Below are 19,268 nucleotides of genomic sequence, written 5' to 3'. Positions count from 1 at the left end.
TTCAGGTATCTGCATCTAGAAGCAATCCATTCATATGTTGCAAGAGTTGACATATTTCTATCTGTTGATGAAAGGGGGCCATAGTATTATCTTTCCAGTGAATCAATATCAGATTTTGGCAGAAGAGTCCATCTGCACTGACCAGCAGTCAAACTCCATATCATTGATATGTGGTTTAGGATAATACTATAATTTGATATTTGCACTCCCTCCCCAAAGTAGTGTTTATACATCCCAATACTTTTTCCCCAAAAAAATCGTAAGCGTCGAACATTGCATAAGCATATGTTTCAAAGAAGCATTTTCCTCATTGCGTCTCCAGCAATGTGCTGAATTCCAATTGTGCAAAAGTCATTGGTTTCTGCAAACATCACACACCACCACATTTCTCCATCCAGGCAAGCAAGAGGCATTATCTCAATTCAAGAGTCATATTCCACCTAGCCAGAGCATGGTGGATGGCTGGTGAGGCTCAGGGAGGAGAGTGGCTTGGTGATAGTCCTGGCTGTCAGCTAAAGAAGCCTGGAGGACAGCACTTGTCTCCCAGGACTAAAGTTCCCCATCTCTGGTCCAGACATACATTACATTAATCATAAGCAAGGGATGCTCTCAAAACTAGGGGCCTCTTGCAGGTTCCCTTTCTGTACATTTAAAAAGCCAACCCTTTCAGACTAGACTAGACAAGACTAGAATCATAGAGTTTGAAGGGGTCCTGAGGGTCATTTAGTTCAACCCCCTGCAATGCAGGAATATGAAGCTGTCCAGGACCGAACCTGCAACCTTGATGTTACCAGCACCATGTTCTAACCAACTGAGTTATCCTGTTTTACTTTTCATTTTCTGACTTTTAAATCATCATTATTATTTACATTTCTATCCCACATTTTTATCTAATGAGCTCAAAGCGAGCTTCCTTGTCATTTAATCCCCACATCAACCCTGTGAAGTAGGTTAGGCTGAGATGCAGTGACTGGCCCAATGCCACCAAGTGAGCTTCATGGCCAACTGGCAATTTGAACCCTAGTTTCCCAGGTCCTAGTGCAACATTCTAACCAATAGAACCCCAAGGATCTTCTTGGGGTTGGGGGGAACCAAAATAAACCCCAAAATGCTAGATCAGAGGTGCCATTAAAGCCTTAACTCTCAAAACTAGCCTTGACATCAATAGCGTTCCTGTTTACCAGCCAGATCTCTTGTTGTTGCCTGTTTCAAATGCCAACTCTCCCTTAAATACCACCAACAGTTCCTCATTTAAACACATATTAGTGAGGCAATCCTTCAGTCATAAACTTGCCACTAAGGCATAAAGAAGATGATTACTGACATTCTGTGACCTTATCTGAATTACCCAAGGGAAGGAATATAATGAATATCCCAGACTCAGATTGACCCCCACGACTCTTGATATGAAAGCAAAGGAGAAACAAAACAAAACAAAATTGTGACCGAAGCCATTTCTTCCCTTTCCTGTCTCACTTTGAAAGTGCAGATGAATTGATGAAATATTTTCATCTCTGCAAAGGATTTTCTTTGAGGCCTGCAGTCATCATTAGCTGCTGCCTTGCATATGGGATGTGTGTCTGTGGGGGGTGGGGTGGAATGTGACATCTGATTTAACTTGCTCTGTTTGGATTGTAAACCTCACAAACACGTATGCACACATATAAAAGGAGAGAAAGAATTTGCTATTATATTATGTGCTTTTCAGAAAATAGAGGGTCCTGCTGTATAGACGCTGGGGGCATGACTCTGCCCTAGAAATGCACATCAGTTTTTTTACTAGTTTAACTGATATGCTTTCCCTCAAGGTATCATGGGAACCACTTTTGATAGAGACCTCATGTCCAGCTATTCAGCCCAGTCACAAGAGTGCAGTTCCCAGGATTCTGTCGGGATAGAGAAAATCTGTTATATAGTCCATAATATATGCATGCCCTGAGAAGGAGAGCAGCTATTTCAGAGCCTAATCCAAGTCATGCAACAACAATAAAATCATCAGTAAAATCCAACTCTTATCTCTTCAATGTTTTCTAAGCCAAAACATTCCGGAAATCAGCTGAATTTATGCATCAAGCTGATACGCTCATTGGCAACAGTGCTGTAATTAATTATCTTGGATGCGTGGGAAAACAAAATGACCCTCTCGGTGGTCTAGCCCCAGTGAGATTCTGCAGCAAAAGTGGTTTGTTTTTTTATCAGCAAGGGCAGGTTCAGGAATGTTTTTGCAAAACGAATAGTAGAAAATAACACACAAGGCAATCGTGCAGGTCTTACCCTTTGTAGGTCTTTGGAAAACTCAAGCAACATCTGAGTTACCATCCCACAGAATCAGTTCTAGCCGTGTTGATTCAAGACAAGGTGATACCCTGGTTTCAACAAGGATTCCCTGGTTTAGGACCAGTTTGCCTGTTTCATCATTGAAGCCTTACCCTAGATCTACCAGAAAATAACCTTGTCTTATCTTCACCAGAATATAGAAGACCGCCCATGCCCATGGCTGTAGGTGTATGTTAGGTTGCCAAGACCCATCATCATTTGGCAATTATCTCATCAATGCATAATTAACAAATGGTATTGTTTCAGACAAACGTAGTGATGGGCACCAGCTGAAATGGCCTTCAACGGCAATTAGAAAGCAAGTCTATCAATACCTATTAGCCATTGAAGCTAGCTATATGAAGGCTAATGTTCAAAAGCAGTATGCCTCTGAATGCCAGTTGTTTGAGAACAAATAAAAACAGCATTGGTAGCTGCTTTAGGTTTGGTCAACTCACTGGTCAATCTAGTGCTGTATTTTCTACCTTGAGTTCACATTCAGATACACTGATGTACCTTGTTATGTGGTGGAACTGTGTCATGTGTAATGCCATGTGCTGTTAAATAGCAGAAAATAACTGTATGCACGTAAAAAGGTAAAGGTAAAGGGACCCCTAACTGTTAAGTCCAGTTGTGACTGACTCTGGGGTTGCAGCATTCATCTCGCTTCATTGGCTGAGGGAGCTGGTGTACAGCTTCTGGGTCATGTGGCCAGCATGTCTAAGCAGCTTCTGGTGAACCAGAGCAGCGCACGGAAACGCCGTTTACCTTCCCGCTGGAGCGGTACCTATTTATCTACTTGAACTTTGACGTGCTTTCGAACTGCTAGGTTGGCAGGAGCTGGGACAGAGCAACAGGAGCTCACCCCGTTGCAGGGATTTGAACCTCCGACCTTCTGATCAGCAAGCCCTAGGCTCTGTGGTTTAACCCACAGCGCCATCCCCATCCCAGTATGCGGATGCCAGTATATGACCCCAAATTTCACCAACAAGTAAGTTACATGATTTTCCAAATTAACAAGGTTGTGAATATATTTCTTTACCCTAGAAACAATAAACATGGAAATTAGTGCTAAATTTCCACTAGATTTCCAGAAGTGGCTTTTATGCCATGTCAAAGATTGCATAAAATGTGAAAATGAACAGTGGAAGAAATTTTGTGAAGGTGGAATAAAGGGTTGTCTGAATGCAGCCTTACTAGCCATGGACAGGAGCTATTGGCACACAAACAACACCCTACCTGGAGATGCTGGTGATTGAACCTGGACATTTTGCATGCAGAACAGGTGGCCTACAACTGAGCTGCAGCTCTTCCCCCTGTCAACCCCCCCCCCCCCGGAGGGAGCTCCCAAGACTCAGCCCCACACTGCAAGCTTCATAGATCAATTCCCTATCCACTCACCCACAGTCTTTGCATTCTGTTTGTGGGTTTCCAGGAAGCATCTGGCTAGCCAATGTTGGTAACAGAATCCTGGACTTAATGGACCCTTGGCCTAAACCACCAGGGCTCTTCTCATGTTCATATGCTTTATCCATTTCAGTAGAACTGCATCTTTTTTAACAATTTCCTCCAGCTTTTCCCAGTTTTTCTTAAATGTCAAGCCGCTGCAATAATGTCTGACTGCTGAACCATACACTTCACTAAGTTGCCTTCCGTGGTTTTATTAATGCATCCCATTTCTCATTCTGTTTGCCTGCAGATGAGTCTGGCAAAGCCCCTCCAAGTTCTTTAAAAACACCCATCGGAAATCAGCTAAGGAATTTTCACGAATCAAGCTTCAATTGTGTTTTGAGTGCTGTGTGCGGGCAAAAAAATAAATCAAAAATCGATGAAGAAACCCAAAACCAAAAATAAGATGTTATCACTCGAAGTGCCATGCACAGAATGGGAATTTCCCTTTTTCTTTTTGGGTAGTACAGAGGAGACAGTCAATTGAAGGCAACTATAGATTATAAACCAGGCACTTTATGCTTGGACTAGAACATCTCTGATTGGCTCAAGCACACAGAGTAAGTATAGGGTGATGAAGCAGGGAAAAGAGATAGGTACTTTGCTGGGAGGAAGCCTTTTACAGTAAGTGACTGCTGAAAAGAGCTCCAACCAGACTGTAGAAGTAAGAAAGAATTTCAGAGTTTTGGATGTGGCAAACTCCAAAAGCATCTTCCAGGCTGGGTGTCTGGGTGCTTTCCCCGTTCATTTTCTGTCAGTCTGAGCTTTCAGAGAAAAACAGAAGCCACACGTTTATGCATGATTACACCAGGGGTAAGATAACTTTTCAGTCAGAGGACCATATTCCTTTTCAAATAAAATTTCAGGAGCCCCTTTTCAGTGGCGGGCAGGGGAGGGGTGATGGACAGGGATTTAACTCTTAGGCTACATTTCAACCATGAAATGTATACCCTCACCTCTCCATCCTCCAGACAACAGAATACAGTGTCATATATTCTGAAGATAGCATCAGTCTGAGTCTACAATAGGGAGCTAGATTCACCAATGGCCTGATACAATGTGAGACAGCTTCATATGTTCAGTTGTCCTAAATATGCCTACCTCCATGTTGGATTGTGGCCAGTAGGGTACATGCTCCAATGCCAGTGGTTTTGCCCCTCCCCCCTGACTTTTTTTGTTTTGTTTTGCTCATTTGAAATTGTGCAACCCAATAGAAATGTTCAATAGGACTTTGCCAAGATGAATGCCTTGAATGGCTGTCATTTTCTGGCAGATGCCACTTTTCTCGCAAATTATATTTCTGGACAAATTGCGTTACCAATCAAGCCAGCAATAAATCAATATCAGACTAAATATTTAAAAATCCAATTGTTGCTTTGATTACACTGAAGTGACAAGGCATGTGATGCATTGTTTTGAAGAATGGGATGCACTTCACCCAAGAAAATTGAACCAAATTCAGTGCAGCCAACAATCTGAGACGAATAACTGTAGTTTTTATTAACTCAGTGTTTTTAATTTTGACTTGCATTTTATCATTACTTGAAAGTTCCGGGCTGATTTTAGCTCTGGCTGAGTAATGAAGTTTGGGAAGAGACTTTCTTCAGGATTGCAGTTATGCTTGAATTGGCAAAACAATTCTGAACGAAAGGAGGAATATAGGCACAAACAAATCATTCATAATTTTTCTCCTTCAGCTGCGCAGTGACAATGAATAATACAGCCCACTTTTCAAGTCCCATTTTGTTAATGGAATCTTGTTCTTGATTTATTTGAATAACTGGCTTTCTTTTTACTCCTGCTACTCAAGTTTAAAAGGCAACAGATGTTTCAGCCTGGAGTCATTGGGCACAGTCTACAAAGCACTGTTGCTAGGCAGCCTCCATGAGCATTTAAGAGTGCTTCACCCAGTGTATGTTGAATATAAAGAGAATGTAGGGTTCTACCAGCTGCACATTCCTCCTTGGATAGGCTGATCCTATGGCCCAGTTCAACATAGTCATGATCCAATGCACTCTCAAAGTTGAAAGCACAGGAATTGCGGTATGAGGAAAAGTGTCAGCCCAGTAATGATGACAACATCTTCTACAAAGTCCTTGATGATGCTATCTGGGCAGTCATTTGTTGATTGGAAGGTGCCAATCAACACAGGAAGCTGCCTTGCACTGAATCGTACCATTGCCCCAGCACAATTTTCATAGTGACTGACAGCAGCCTTCCAGGATTTCAGCTAGGTGTCTCTCCCAGTTCTATCTGGAGATGCCAAAGATTGAACCTAGGACCTTCTGTATGCAGAACCATTGTTCTTCCACTCTGCCCATTCCCCATCAACATGCAGCAATGATCAGAGTGATGACATCACAGAACCCATCCTCTATTCACTTTAAAAATGGATTCCCAGAGTAGCCTACAGGCATTTCCAGTGTTCAGGAGGGCAGCAAGTGACATCTCTGACCAAAAGTTGAACCAAGAGAGTGTTTTTTTCCAATTCTTCAGGCAGTCCAAACAAGTGTTGGCATCAGCAGCCTGCAAACAATCCTTCTGGCCAGGGAAACAGCAAGAGCTGGACAGGGAAGTTGGCATTGCAGCCGTCAGTTGCAGTTGCAACATCCAGCCAACTCCATTGCCCAGTACTGAGAAGACCTGCACATGGAGCATACAAGTAACACCCCCTCCCCAGGAGAAGGGTTCAAATCCCACTGTAGTATCAGGGATACCTCAGGACAATGGTTAGGGCAGTTTATACCACAGGAAGGGAGGAAATGAGGATGCACAGAGCCTACAAAAGAGCAGAGGCAAGACTGTGAGCTGGTTGAAAGCTCATTGGGAACAATCAATGCAGTAGTGACAAAATACTTGCTTTCACGCCAACTCAAAGGAGATTTGTCCTCTGCAAGGCAGAGGCTATTTTCAGGTGAGTCTGTTGGCCACAATATTTTTTTGATGGAGGCATGTCGCTTTGTGTGGAGAAAGGCTTTGACACATCCACATTATAGTTTTGTGCAAACATGGACTGAATATGATGGCAATTCCTGCTATTTAGGCTGTTACCCAATTTCATCTAAAATGGGATGAACATTGGAGATCCACTAATTTGAATTTGGGTTCTATAATGTCAGAGGAGGGGGTGGGGAGAAAAAAGTATGACAATATGTATTTCTTCATCCAGTAAAAGCTCTATGATTGTGGAAGTCTACTGAGTACATTGACATGATGCATGGAACATATGTACAAAAACTTACTTATCAGTTTTAAGATTACAAATACAGTATTGCAGTGCAAGTGTGAGCTATATAGGTATATGTGAAAGGATTCAGGGTCTGCCAGCTGAATTGAGCAAGGCAACACGGGTGTGCAAGTCAAAACCTGTAAAGTTAGCAAATGTATAAACCATTGCTCATTGGCAGAGCTTCTGCTTTGCATGCAGAAAGTCTAGGTTCAATCCCCAGCATCTGCAGATTCCCAGTCTGAAGCCCTGGAGAGATGCTGCCAGCCAGTACAGACAATGGGGAGATGAACCAATGATCTGACTCGGTATAAGGTAGCTTCCCATGTCCCCATGTTTCTAACCACACACATCCTTTTGAATGTTTGAAGCAAGCTTATGTTTGATGCTATACTAGTAGACTGAATAAAGGTAAAGGTAAAGATACCCCTGCCCGTACGGGCCAGTCTTGACAGACTCTAGGGTTGTGCGCTCATCTCACTCTAGAGGCCAAGAGCCAGTGCTGTCCGCAGACACTTCTGGGTCACGTGGCCAGCGTGACGAAGCTGCTCTGGCGAACCGGCACCAGAGCAGCACACGGAAACGCCGTTTACCTTCCCGCTATAAAGCGGTACCTATTTATCTACTTGCACTTAAGGGTGCTTTTGAACTGCTAGGTGGGCAGGAGCTGGGACCGAATGATGGGAGCTCACCCTGCCGTGGGGATTCGAACCTCCCGCGATCGGCAAGTCCTAGGCGCTGAGGTTTTACCCACAGCGCCACCTGCGTAGACTGAATAATCTCCCATTATAGAACAAAGACACTCTTTCATGGATAACAACAGATCACCACAGGTCACTACAATGCTTATGTTATATTCTATTATGCAGAGTTTCTGTTTCATTTTAGCAGGGCTGGTAAACTTTTGTAAAACTTACGCTATAGAGGAGCTGCTATAGAGGAGCTGCAATTGAGCAAAGTACTCCTCGGCATTGGCATTGCAAAGCCTAGCTTATCTTGATGGCTTGCACAGCATTTTCAATTACAGTGATCTGGAACTTATAGAGAAAACACTGACAAAAGCTGACCAGAGGTTGAGGAAGCAGGTCATGGTAAGTATTATTAGTGAAATAGACTATCCCCTGCACTGAGCTGGAGAGAGCAGACAAATGTCAATCCAAATGCATTGTTTGTTTGGCATGACCCCTGAGTAGTTTATTTCCTGTGTGGAAGATAGAAAAGCACTGCAGATTTAAGAGGCATAAAACCTAATAGGAAACAGTGATATTTTGTGGATTTACTTTTATTATATATGCTATAAAAATCGAGGCACAAAATCCATCTCCATAAACACTCATGTTTAATTTACATTGCCCTGTACACTGTAGTTCAAATGCAACATCTGTTTTTAAACAACGTAGCCCCTGTTGCTTCTTGTCTACTTCAAAGTGCCTGCATCATAAGAGATTGAAGTATTTGAGTCTCTCTTTCTCTGTGTGTGTTGCTAATATTCTGCTTGCAATTCATCTCCCTGCAGGACACTGAAGGAGATGTATTGGCTCTTGAGTGTTATATTCATCTGAGCAATGCCATATATGAAGAGACAGGTCAGGCCCTCCCTTCTGTGCACAGGAAAATGTGCAAGCTGTGAATTTCCTAGGCAGAGGACAGGAATCACATTCCTTATCTCACTTTGCTCTGTTGTTTCGCTGGTAAAGCAAGAAGGCCACTCACACAAGCAGGTGTTTGCTGAGCTTACCTGGTCACAGTAACTTTGTTACTGTCTCATTAGCAATCCATATGTAGGTGACCCTGGGTGCTTCTGCCACTTGTGAGAAGTACCTATGTGAGTCAAGTGAGCCAGGTAATGTCACAAAATTTCAAGTGTTAATGAAGCTATGTAGGAGGCAGTACATCGTTAATTTTCTCTCATAAAATAAGCTGATGCTCACCAATGTAGATGACTTTAAAAAGTGGATTAAACAATTTCATGGAGGTGGAAGAGGCTCCTAGTGTCTATTTATGGCCCCAAATTGTACATCCAGATTGAACCTGATCTGGTCTGGACTGATCCAGACTCAATCTACCCTGCCGCAAATCTGAATCTGACTCATGATCCGGAAAATACAAGTCTTTGGAAATCCCTCGCCTTTCTTGTTATACAATTTGGTTTAAACTGATTTTAATATTGTAGTTTTAAATTGCTGTAACCTGACTAGGTACTCTAGGGATCCCAGTGCTTACCCGGGGTTTGGTTTCCTTGGAATGTAGGTCAATGGAGATTGTGGCATCTTTAGGTAATAGGCATAAAACCTGAGCATAGGCTGGATGGGCTCACCCCATTAACACTCCAACAGATTCTGCTTCCCCATTAGACTTCCAGGGGAAACCCCCTCCCCAAAACCATAGCTTTGGATTCCAAGAAAAGTCAAGCCTATCTGTCCAGCTTCCAGCCCAGCCAAAAACCTCATACACCAAAACTAGCCCCACCCCAGCCAATTGTTCTCCTTTCTAGGATGACTTGGCATCCAGTCAGGTGAGCTGGGAAAAGACCAACCCCCTCCTATTAGAGAGCATCATCACATAGTCCACACATGGTTCACTCTTTAAGATGCTGAGAAGATCACTCAGTTAGCCAGCTAAGGCCATCACCTTACAAAGAGACGGGTTTGACCAGATCAGCAGGTTCTCTTTTTACTAGATTCTTTTCTCACAGATACAGAATCAGAGGTTTGGAAAGTACCCCTAAGTACCATCCAGACCAACCGTACAATCCAATAATAAATATACATTTTACAGCACGTTTAGTCATCTTGTGGTAAGTTAACTTAGCTTGTTGCACGTCAGAGTCTGTTGACTCTAAGCATGGAATCTGGAAGGTTATCCTTCATTCTTTCTACTTTTTTAATGAGAAGGTAATGAATTTCTTGAAATTGCTGGCAAATCTGTAGTGTGTTTATGTTGGCTCATTTCCGACATTGCACATATTATAAGCATACACCCATCCAGTTGATTATTATTTCTTGCAGAGTAAACAAGAATTCAGCTGTGGTCCATTTGCAGCAATGATCCAATATCAAGAAGGGAAATGACTTTCCTCACATCAATTTTCAATAATCCCCTTCAGCGAGTCCAGTGCAAGTGACAAGGATGCAAATAACCTCCTTGGCTTTGTTCCCTATCAAATATTAAGTGAAATAGGCAAGCCTGAGAGGGAAGAGAGAGAAAAGCTCAATGGCACTTTAATTTGTGGAAATTCTATAATCAGGGCTATCATCAACCACTGAAGTGGTAGATGGAAGGATCATTTTGTAACAAGGTTAATTTGTAGATTGTAGCTGAAAATATACCTATAAGGTTGTTGGAAGTCAGATTTGAACATGATTAGTAAATTATGCACTATTATTAACGGCAAACAAATAGCCTCGACCGCAGTGTGGCTGAATGGAAAAATGCCATTTCTCAGGGCACACTGTAAACAGAAATAAACCAATTGTGAAATACTGCTTTTGCATGTAGGGTAAGCCTTCAAAACTCAGTCAGCTCCCCCACATAATCCAGATAATCTGGCTTCTTCCTGCTCTTTCTACAGAATCAAGAAATCCAGCTCATAACAGGCATTTGACCCATCTCTTAATTGCCTGATATATTTAGCAAAACAACAACAAATAAACCTATGGTCATGTGAAGCATCCTCAATAAGCACAAGAGACGTAACCAGCTGTGTTCTTAGATAAATAAGGTATACTATACATAGTATCAAATTGTAAATTTCAACAGAAGTAACTTATAAAGTCCAACAAACGAACAAAGCAGAAGACCCAGTGGATCAGACCATTCTCTAGTCAGTTCATGCAGAAGGTCCATCCATGTAATGGTGTCTATTCCACCTGTCTGCTCATAAAGTCCAAACAATCCACATGAAAAGTTGTTACAGTTCCACAAAATCTTTTCACAGAGTCTAGACAATGATTTCCGGAGTATAGGCCTTGTTTTGCCGTCCTGGGCTTCATCAGTAGTTAAAGCACATGTGTGATCTTATAGCATAGCAGTAGCTGTCTCAAGGACAGTGTTTCCGGAACAATACTGTCCTTGAGATTTTTGGGATGTCTTCCATTGGAACTTTTGAAAAACCTTTGAGAAAATCTTACTTTTTAGACTTTTGAGATGTCTTTTGTTGAAACCTTTGAATTAGCATTGTGAGACTGACCTTTGACGCCTATCTTCTACACAAGGCTTGACGTTCTGCGCCACTAGTCTGTTACATTGTATATATGAACTCCAATAGATTTATTTCTACCTTTTGAATGATATCATTACAGCGGTACCTTGGGTTAAGTACTTAATTCGTTCCGGTGCTCCGTATTTAACCTGAAACTGTTCTTAACCTGAAGCACCACTTGAGCTAAGGGGGCCTTCTGCTGCTGTTGCGCCGCCGGAGCACGATTTCTGTTCTCAACCTGAAGCAAAGTTCTTAACCTGAAGCACTATTTCTGGGTTAGCGGAGTATGTAACCTGAAGCATATGTAACCTGAGGTACCACTGTATTCTATTGCATGTGATTTAACAGTTATTAGCCTATAACTGTGTCTATATTTCTGTGAAATATGTCTTGTCAACTCATGGGACACTCCTGCAGATGCAGATACATAAAACAATGCAACTTGATCCTTAAAAGACTTCTACTTTTATTTCCCCAGTCCCACAGGACATCTCCTGCCCTTTCTCTATACCTGTCCCCTGGAGCTTTGGCTCTGAGACAGGATGATATGCTGGATCTTAGAACTTCCAATTCTTTCACATCTTCATTCCACATATTTAAAAAGATCGCGGTCTCTACAGTGTTGTTGGCATCCATCTGTCACAGGAGACAATGGAGGAGTGTGTCTTGGTGGGGTCAAACCATTGGAGAGTTACGGCATCTGCTGTGGCGGTAGAGACAAATATGGGAAAGATGTGTTTTGTTGCCGCTGGGGCAGATGAAGGCATCTGGTTGTGCTTCTGCAGATGCACCATGGCGTTTCTTTTCTCCATGGCTCCTCCCAGTGTTCATTCCTCCTCTGGCCACTACTGTGGATATATGCTCCGACTGTCTCCAGGCACTGCAGTTGTCTGCAAGGGATTTCCACACCATGGGGTTGATGTTGCCAGCCTTCGTGTCTTGGTTGCAGACACCTTCGTAATGCAGAGTTGGTCTGCCAATGAGCTGAAGAAACTGTGTGTAAGCTGCTGTTCCCTTCACCAGCATGGCAAAAGCCTAATTTATTTGCCATGATTGTTAAAATCAGAACAATTCTAATGGTTCTTTTCTCTGTGGCTCCCTTTCAAAGCAGAATGAAAAACCAAACACAGTTGCAAGTTACACACCGCAAGCCGTCTGGTTAATGCATAGCTCCAGGAAATGAGCGGAATCATTTCAGTCACACTCTTCATTGGAACAGTAATAACCCATGAGTCCATTTTCCCTAAAAGCCTTGGAGGCAGGAAAAAAAATATCCTGTCAAAATACATCAATATAGTAGAACTTTTTTTTCTTTTTTCTTTTAGTATATATGATCAACTGAAAATTCTCGGACGATATACTTTGTCTCTGTCTCTCTCCCCACCTTCTGTCTCACTTATTAAGCATATTTTACTTCGATGGGAGCTTTGTTCCTTGTATATTGTGTGTCAACTTAAACAGCATTAATTTCAGGACACTACCATGGGGACAAAATGAAAAAGAGGGGAGTTTTCTCAAACATGGGTTGAATACTTGGAACAGGTTGCTAATTTTTCTCCTCTGTTGCAGAAATCTATCCTAGTCTCCATTGCTCTTTAAATATGTGCTTTTATGTTTTCTGCTTCTCAGAAAGTAGTGGTGTTCAAAGCAAAAGTGCCTACAGGAATCTATGGACTGGGATCCTTGTTCGCTCTCTTGCTAGAACTGTCAATCAATTCTATGTTGCTGCGCTGCTACTCTACTTTAACAACAGCAAAAGCATCCAAAGCTCTTCTGTGGGCAGCATTTAGACAGTCTCACTTCTTCCAAATCCCATGGACCTAGAGTAGAAAATATAAAGAGATCAAAAAATACAGAAATATAGCATTCAGGGAAGTAGAGAATATAGTAAAACATGGTAAGACTAGGCTTTGGAGGGGTCCTGATCCAACAGGGGTGCTTTGCTGACATTATGATTTGACTTTGGGAGGGGTAAATTCATTCTGAACCACCCTTGTTCACCTCATCATTTGGCCCCATCACAGAGTGGTGGTATACTCCTAGTATATACCATCACTTTCTTGGGTTCACTTTTGTCATATGGACAAGAAAAAGGGCTTCATGAGTAGGAGTGGAGGCTGGGCATTCTGTTTCTGGATTACCCAAAACTGGAAGATTTGACGAATATGGTCTTACAGTAGTAAGTAAATATTTCGACTAAGATTCTACTGAGGGAGTTCCACAGTTGTAGAAAACACTTTTTTATTATTTTTAAGTCTGTCCTTGCAGTATTGATTTAGCATTCATCAATATAATCAAGAAATCACCTTATAAACATATGGATCTGCTTTTTATGGATTCAGGTCATCTACCCAAGATCCTATAACTACAGTTGTCAAGGACTGAAGTGAAGTGAAGTGAAGCTGGAACCTTAAGGACACAAAGCCTACAATTGGTACCATAGGCGATGGCTTCAAGGGGGCTGAGGCTCTTTGGCTCCCCCTCTCTCTATATATATTTAGAGGAGGCCAGGTCCCCCATTGTTGAGGCCGAACACGGAGCTGGGCATGGGGTGACATCACAATGTCATGTCAGGACTCCTTAATGTTCTTTGAAGGATAGCACCTCTGCTTGATACTGATCTATGGGCCCTTGCAGCAGAACATGAGGAGACCACATATAAGTTTAGCTTGGAGGAACCAAGAAAATCCCTGGATATTGCAGTGCCCTGAACAGGCTGCTTACTTTGCTTTTTCCTCTAGCCTTATGGCTTTATATAATTCCCATTTGTATCTTTCCCCTCTCTTTAGGCAAAACACTATGCAGTGGGCATATTATGCATTACCAGTAGGTGGACCTGCTGTAGCAAATAAGAAGGAACTAACTCATTCTTTGAACTTTCCAATGGAGGCAGAAGCTTCATGAGTAACCAAAAAGTACCGGTAACCAAAAAGAAAAGCATACCAGGTTCTCTTAGTTCTTGCCACGAACAGCAACATATTGGTTTAGATATACTGTGTGCACTCACTTTGTTTACTGTGTGCAGACTTTTAATGTGCTTTACTCTGATCAATGTTAACCGGTTTTGTGTTGATCTTCAATTACCTCCTCTGCATGTGAGAGCTGCACTCCCTCAACAGACTGTGTTTCTTTGGATGAGTTTAAATGCAGATTTGTTACCAAACATCTGTCAAGGCCACTTGTGTATGCCGTGCATCTTTGAATTAAGTAAGCAGAGGCAGATGTGCAGCTCTTGTGGGCTTTTCTATTTTTCTTAATGAAAAGTAAATTTCCCCTTCTTACTTTAAATAGTAAGGTCAAGACATTCTGGTACCTGTGTATTCTAGTCAATGCTGTTTAATTTTCAACACCATTGCTATACTTCTGAAAACAGTCTTGTGCTTGCCAGATGTTTATGGTATTCTTTGAATCAATGGAAGTAAGTACAGTTTCTGTTTCTTAAGTTCACATTTCAGCATTTACGATATATTTGAAATCTGCATTTATCTGCATTTCCATGGAGAAGTTTCTAATAGGGTTTCAATTCACCTACTGATTTGCCCCACACAACAAAGACACTGTAGGTGACCTTTTACATAGAGCTTCACCTCGCCCTTCATGTCCTGTAAGGAAAAAATAGAAAGGTCACAGTATAGTGTAAGAAACACTTTGATAATGACCACCTGTCCTTTGACCCCAATTTTCTTACAAGTAGTCCTGATACAAAGTGAAGCCTCCAGATTGAACTTTGAGGAGTGAAGACTAAATTTCTAGACTTGTAACTCCAGCAACAGCGCAGTCCTTTTGTTCAAAAGATTCATGTGAGATCTTCACTTCCATACCTTCACATATGAATTGGACATTATATTTATTAATTCAGGAGAGGGGAAATATTAATTTCACATATACACTCATTTGGTCTGAACTGGTGGTGACTGACCAGGAACGAGATCTTGGGGTTGTAGTAAACAGCATTTGGAACTTTGTGATTTAGAGAAAAAGTCAGTAAGAGGTGGCACGATATACATTTATTAAAGTATGTATGGCATGGAGAAAGTACATAGAGAACTGTTCTTTCTCCCTCTCTCATAAAAGTAGAACTCGTGGACATTCATCGAAATTAAATGTTGGAAGAATCAGGACAGATAAAAGGAAATATCTCTTCATGGAGCTTGTAGTTAAACTATGGAACTTGCTCCCACAAGAGAAAGGAGATTAATTTAATTCATGGAGGACAAGGCTATCAAGGGCTACTAGGCGTGATGATCATACTCTGTTTCCATGGTCACAGGCAGTAGGCTTCTGAATTCCAGTTGCTGGACACTGCAGAAGGGGAGAATGCTGTTCCACTTAGGTTCTGCTTGAGGGTTTCCCATACATATCTGGTTGGCCACTGTGAGAACAGGAAGCTGGACTACAGTAGATGGGTCATTGCTCTTCCTTCAAGACGACAAAGTGGAGCACACTCCAAGAGACATTAGAATGGCAGAATATAATAGAGCAGGATTAAGGGAATTCCCTGATCCTGTATCACCTTGTGATTTTTTATTTATTTCTTTAGTTATTTTTAAATCATCCTCCCTTTCATTACCATTATCAGGACCTCAAGAGCTGCTTTAAACTAGGGTTTGGGAGGGTATTTTGTTTGCATTTTGATGAGAAACTACATCATTTATGTTAAATGAAACACAATTATCCTACAAAATTAAATGAATTTTGCAGTGAAGTTCTCCAACAAAACAACGTGTACAAAAATGAATATATTAGTGGATAGTGTGCATTAAAATGCACATGTTTGTAAAAAATAACATACAAAAAATATATTAGAAGAAATAGCTTTGCAGAAATGTGTATATTAGTTGGAACTGCATACAAAATTTGGATGTAAGGAAATATTTGCAAATAAAAGGATGAATTGTCATGGCACTTACCCGTGTGAAAATGCAGAGCTGGTCAGTTTGGGAGAGTTAAAATGGTTTCAGGACTGTCTTCCTGTGCTGCGTCAGATCTTTAAAAGACACCTGAAGGCAGCCCTGTTTAGGGAAGTTTTTAATATTTAATGCTGTATTGTTTTTAACACTTGATTGGGAGCCACCCAGAGTGGCTGGGGAAACTCAGCCAGATGGGCGGGGTATAAATAATAAATTAATAAAAATAATAATTTAAGATGAGGAAAATAAGAAAGTGGGAGGAACAAAAACAAGATTAGATGTCTGTGGGTTGCAGTAGTGGTTCTAGATAAAACTCTTAGATTTAACCCACCTCAGACACACTACAAGTTGGGACTTCAGTCACTACTTATGGAATAATGAATCAGTGGAACTCGAGGTGAGTGAGCTCCTCCTAGCACACCTCACCATGTGATTCAATTTATATGATTCCCAGGGGCAGTGGGCAGGGGAAAGAGAGATTAAGACCTTTCTAAGAGTTCTCATTGGAAAGACAATTCCTGGGGGAACTCACCTGTACCTTCCAACCTTCCCTACCCCTCTACTTTCCCCAAATAGCTTGGCAAAGCCATAGACACAGAGAGCGAATGCGCTTAATGATGGTGACAGTGATGGGGCACTTGAGAGAAGACTGCAGTTGTGAGAAGCATTGAAAGCACACAAGATGGCACTTCAGAATCTATATATATCCATAGTTCTTCATCTTAAAATTATCACCTGAGGTGACTTGTAGGCACGAGGTCAGGAAATTATTTCCATTAAAATGGCACCAAAGAGTTCAGGTCCTCATTTTCATTTTGCTGCGTACCAACACTTTCCTGTGTTTATTTAATTACAATCACACGTGATTGGGAAGGGAGCACAGTCTCCTGTAGGAAGCTGTCAATGAGATGGATGAAATTAGATGGCAGGCCAGGCACACTGGTGCATTGATAGCTAAGACAATAGCTTGCATATTTTTAAAATTGTATCAAGGCATACCTATTATTTAGCACTCCGCATTACTGTCACTGTCACAGCGGCTGACATTATTCAAACAAAGCATTGTTTCAATCCATCAGTCTCTCCTTCGCTGTCAAAGATGCAAATTATGATTCACGTTGCAAACTCATAATCAGGGGGAAAGGTACATTTCAGGGATGGCTAAACGATACAGGATACAAAGCCTTTGTAAATTTGCCTACCGGCGCCTGATCTATGCTGTCAGCTGTCATATGACTGGCTTAGCCTTTGGCTGCACTGCTGAAAGGAAGGCCTGGAATCAAGTGATAACATCTTTTTTTCTGGATGAGACCATTTCAGACTTGAAGTGAGGTGGCTATACTGTAGTTAATGTCGTGCACCTCTTATGTGTTTTAAATTCTGGTATTTTGTGGGTTGCTAGTCACACGACTCATTCAGCTGCTGCTTAGAGGCCACTGTGTTGAACTTAAAAGAGCATCCCGTGCTGCTTTCATGAGACTATATGACGATCCAGCCTATGCCTTCTATTTTCCCTGGCTAAAGCAAAATAGCTTAACTGCAAGCAATCCTGATTGATCTCTTCAACATGAACAAGTGTTAAAATAATTCGAGAAGTCACTGTGAATGGCAGCAAAATGAATTACATTACTGATACGTTTTCCAATGGCTCGCAGGCTGGCCTGCCTCAAGTTCCACCCACAATCATCTGTGGATCAATGAAATGTGTTATTTATGCTCACTCAGTGCTTTCACTTGTCAGCGATGATCTCTTGTTGCGCACCTTGGAGGGGAGATAAAACGGACACAATGTGGCACTCAATTAGGCATGCATGCCAGCCAAAAGGCACTGGTAGATAGCATTTGTCGGTCACGTTGCTTTTAGCTATAGATGGAGGCCTTGCATCAAAGCTGTTTACTGTGCGTTTGCTTTTTTAAGAGAAGCCTTTGTGATAATCCCAGAAGTATTAACTAAATACAGCAAGGAGAGAAACTCCAGTCTTCTTCCTTTCTCAAATCTCCACATTTTTCACTCTCACATTATAGCAGATTCCATTACCCATGCCGCCTTTCAGCGTTAAAGTTAGTGGAATGTAACTGTCATGCTAAACCCACAGAACAGGCAAAATAGGTATGATGCTCAACTTCTATTGAGCTGACGTTTGAGGGTTTACAAATACAGTCATACCTCATGTTACTTCCACTTCATTTTATGTTATTTCAGGTTACGTCCTGCAACGACCTGGAAGTACTGGAAAGGGTTACTTCCAGGTTTCTCTGCTTGCGCATGCACAGAAGCGCAAAATGACGTCATGTGCATGTGCAGAAGTGGCGAATCGCAACCCGCGCTTGCACAGATGATCCGCTGCGGGTTGCGTTCTTTTCATGTTGCGAATGGGCCTCCAGAACAGATCACATTCACAACCAGAGGTACCACTGTATATGTTTCAGGAAACTCTTTTGAGTAAAGGCAATTGAATCTGCCCAGATAGGTTACCTGTATTTTGAGCATCTCAGCCAAATAGTAAAGGCATGTTTAGTTAAGCCTCTCCTCTTCCAGAGGGGAGGAGTTGTGAGTGGAAGCTGTTTCCGTGTTTTGCAGGGGGCGTTCCAGCCCCTGCTTGGCCGTCCCTGGCTGCCGGGCAGCCAACCAATTGCGGGGAATCACAACACTTAGTTTGTTACTAATGTCTTGTGGTTGCCATGGCCTGAGAGATCATGATCTCCTAAATCATGTGTCACAGAGGGAGAGACAGAAATCGATGGGTGGGTGGAAAAGAAAATACAAACATTTTTTTAAAAAACTTTTTTTTTTTTAAAAAAAAATCCAATTAAGGAAATAATTGGCATGCATTTTTCTATCTTTCTGTATTTTAATGTTCTTACTAGGTAGAAACTGGAACCAGAGGAGTATGGGATCCAGCATGGAAACGAGGAAGCAGGAAAAGAATTGCAACTAATTACAAAGGTCTTTTTTGAGGGCTTACCAAAGGCATCTGGTTAGCAATTGTGAGAAAAGGCTGCTGAGCTGGGTGGGCCTTTGGCCTGATCCAGTAGAGCTCTTCTTGCATTTGTAATGTGATTGGCTGGATCTATTACTATTCTGTAGAGCCACTTTCACATGTGTTCACTGGCTTCACTCACCATAAACCTGTTCTGTCCTATTTCCCCATTAATCTGCAAATGC

The sequence above is a fragment of the Podarcis vaucheri genome (assembly GCF_965113315.1).
Source record: "Podarcis vaucheri genome assembly, chromosome: 1".
NCBI lineage: Eukaryota > Metazoa > Chordata > Lepidosauria > Squamata > Lacertidae > Podarcis > Podarcis vaucheri.
Note: the sequence above shows the minus strand (reverse complement) of the source record.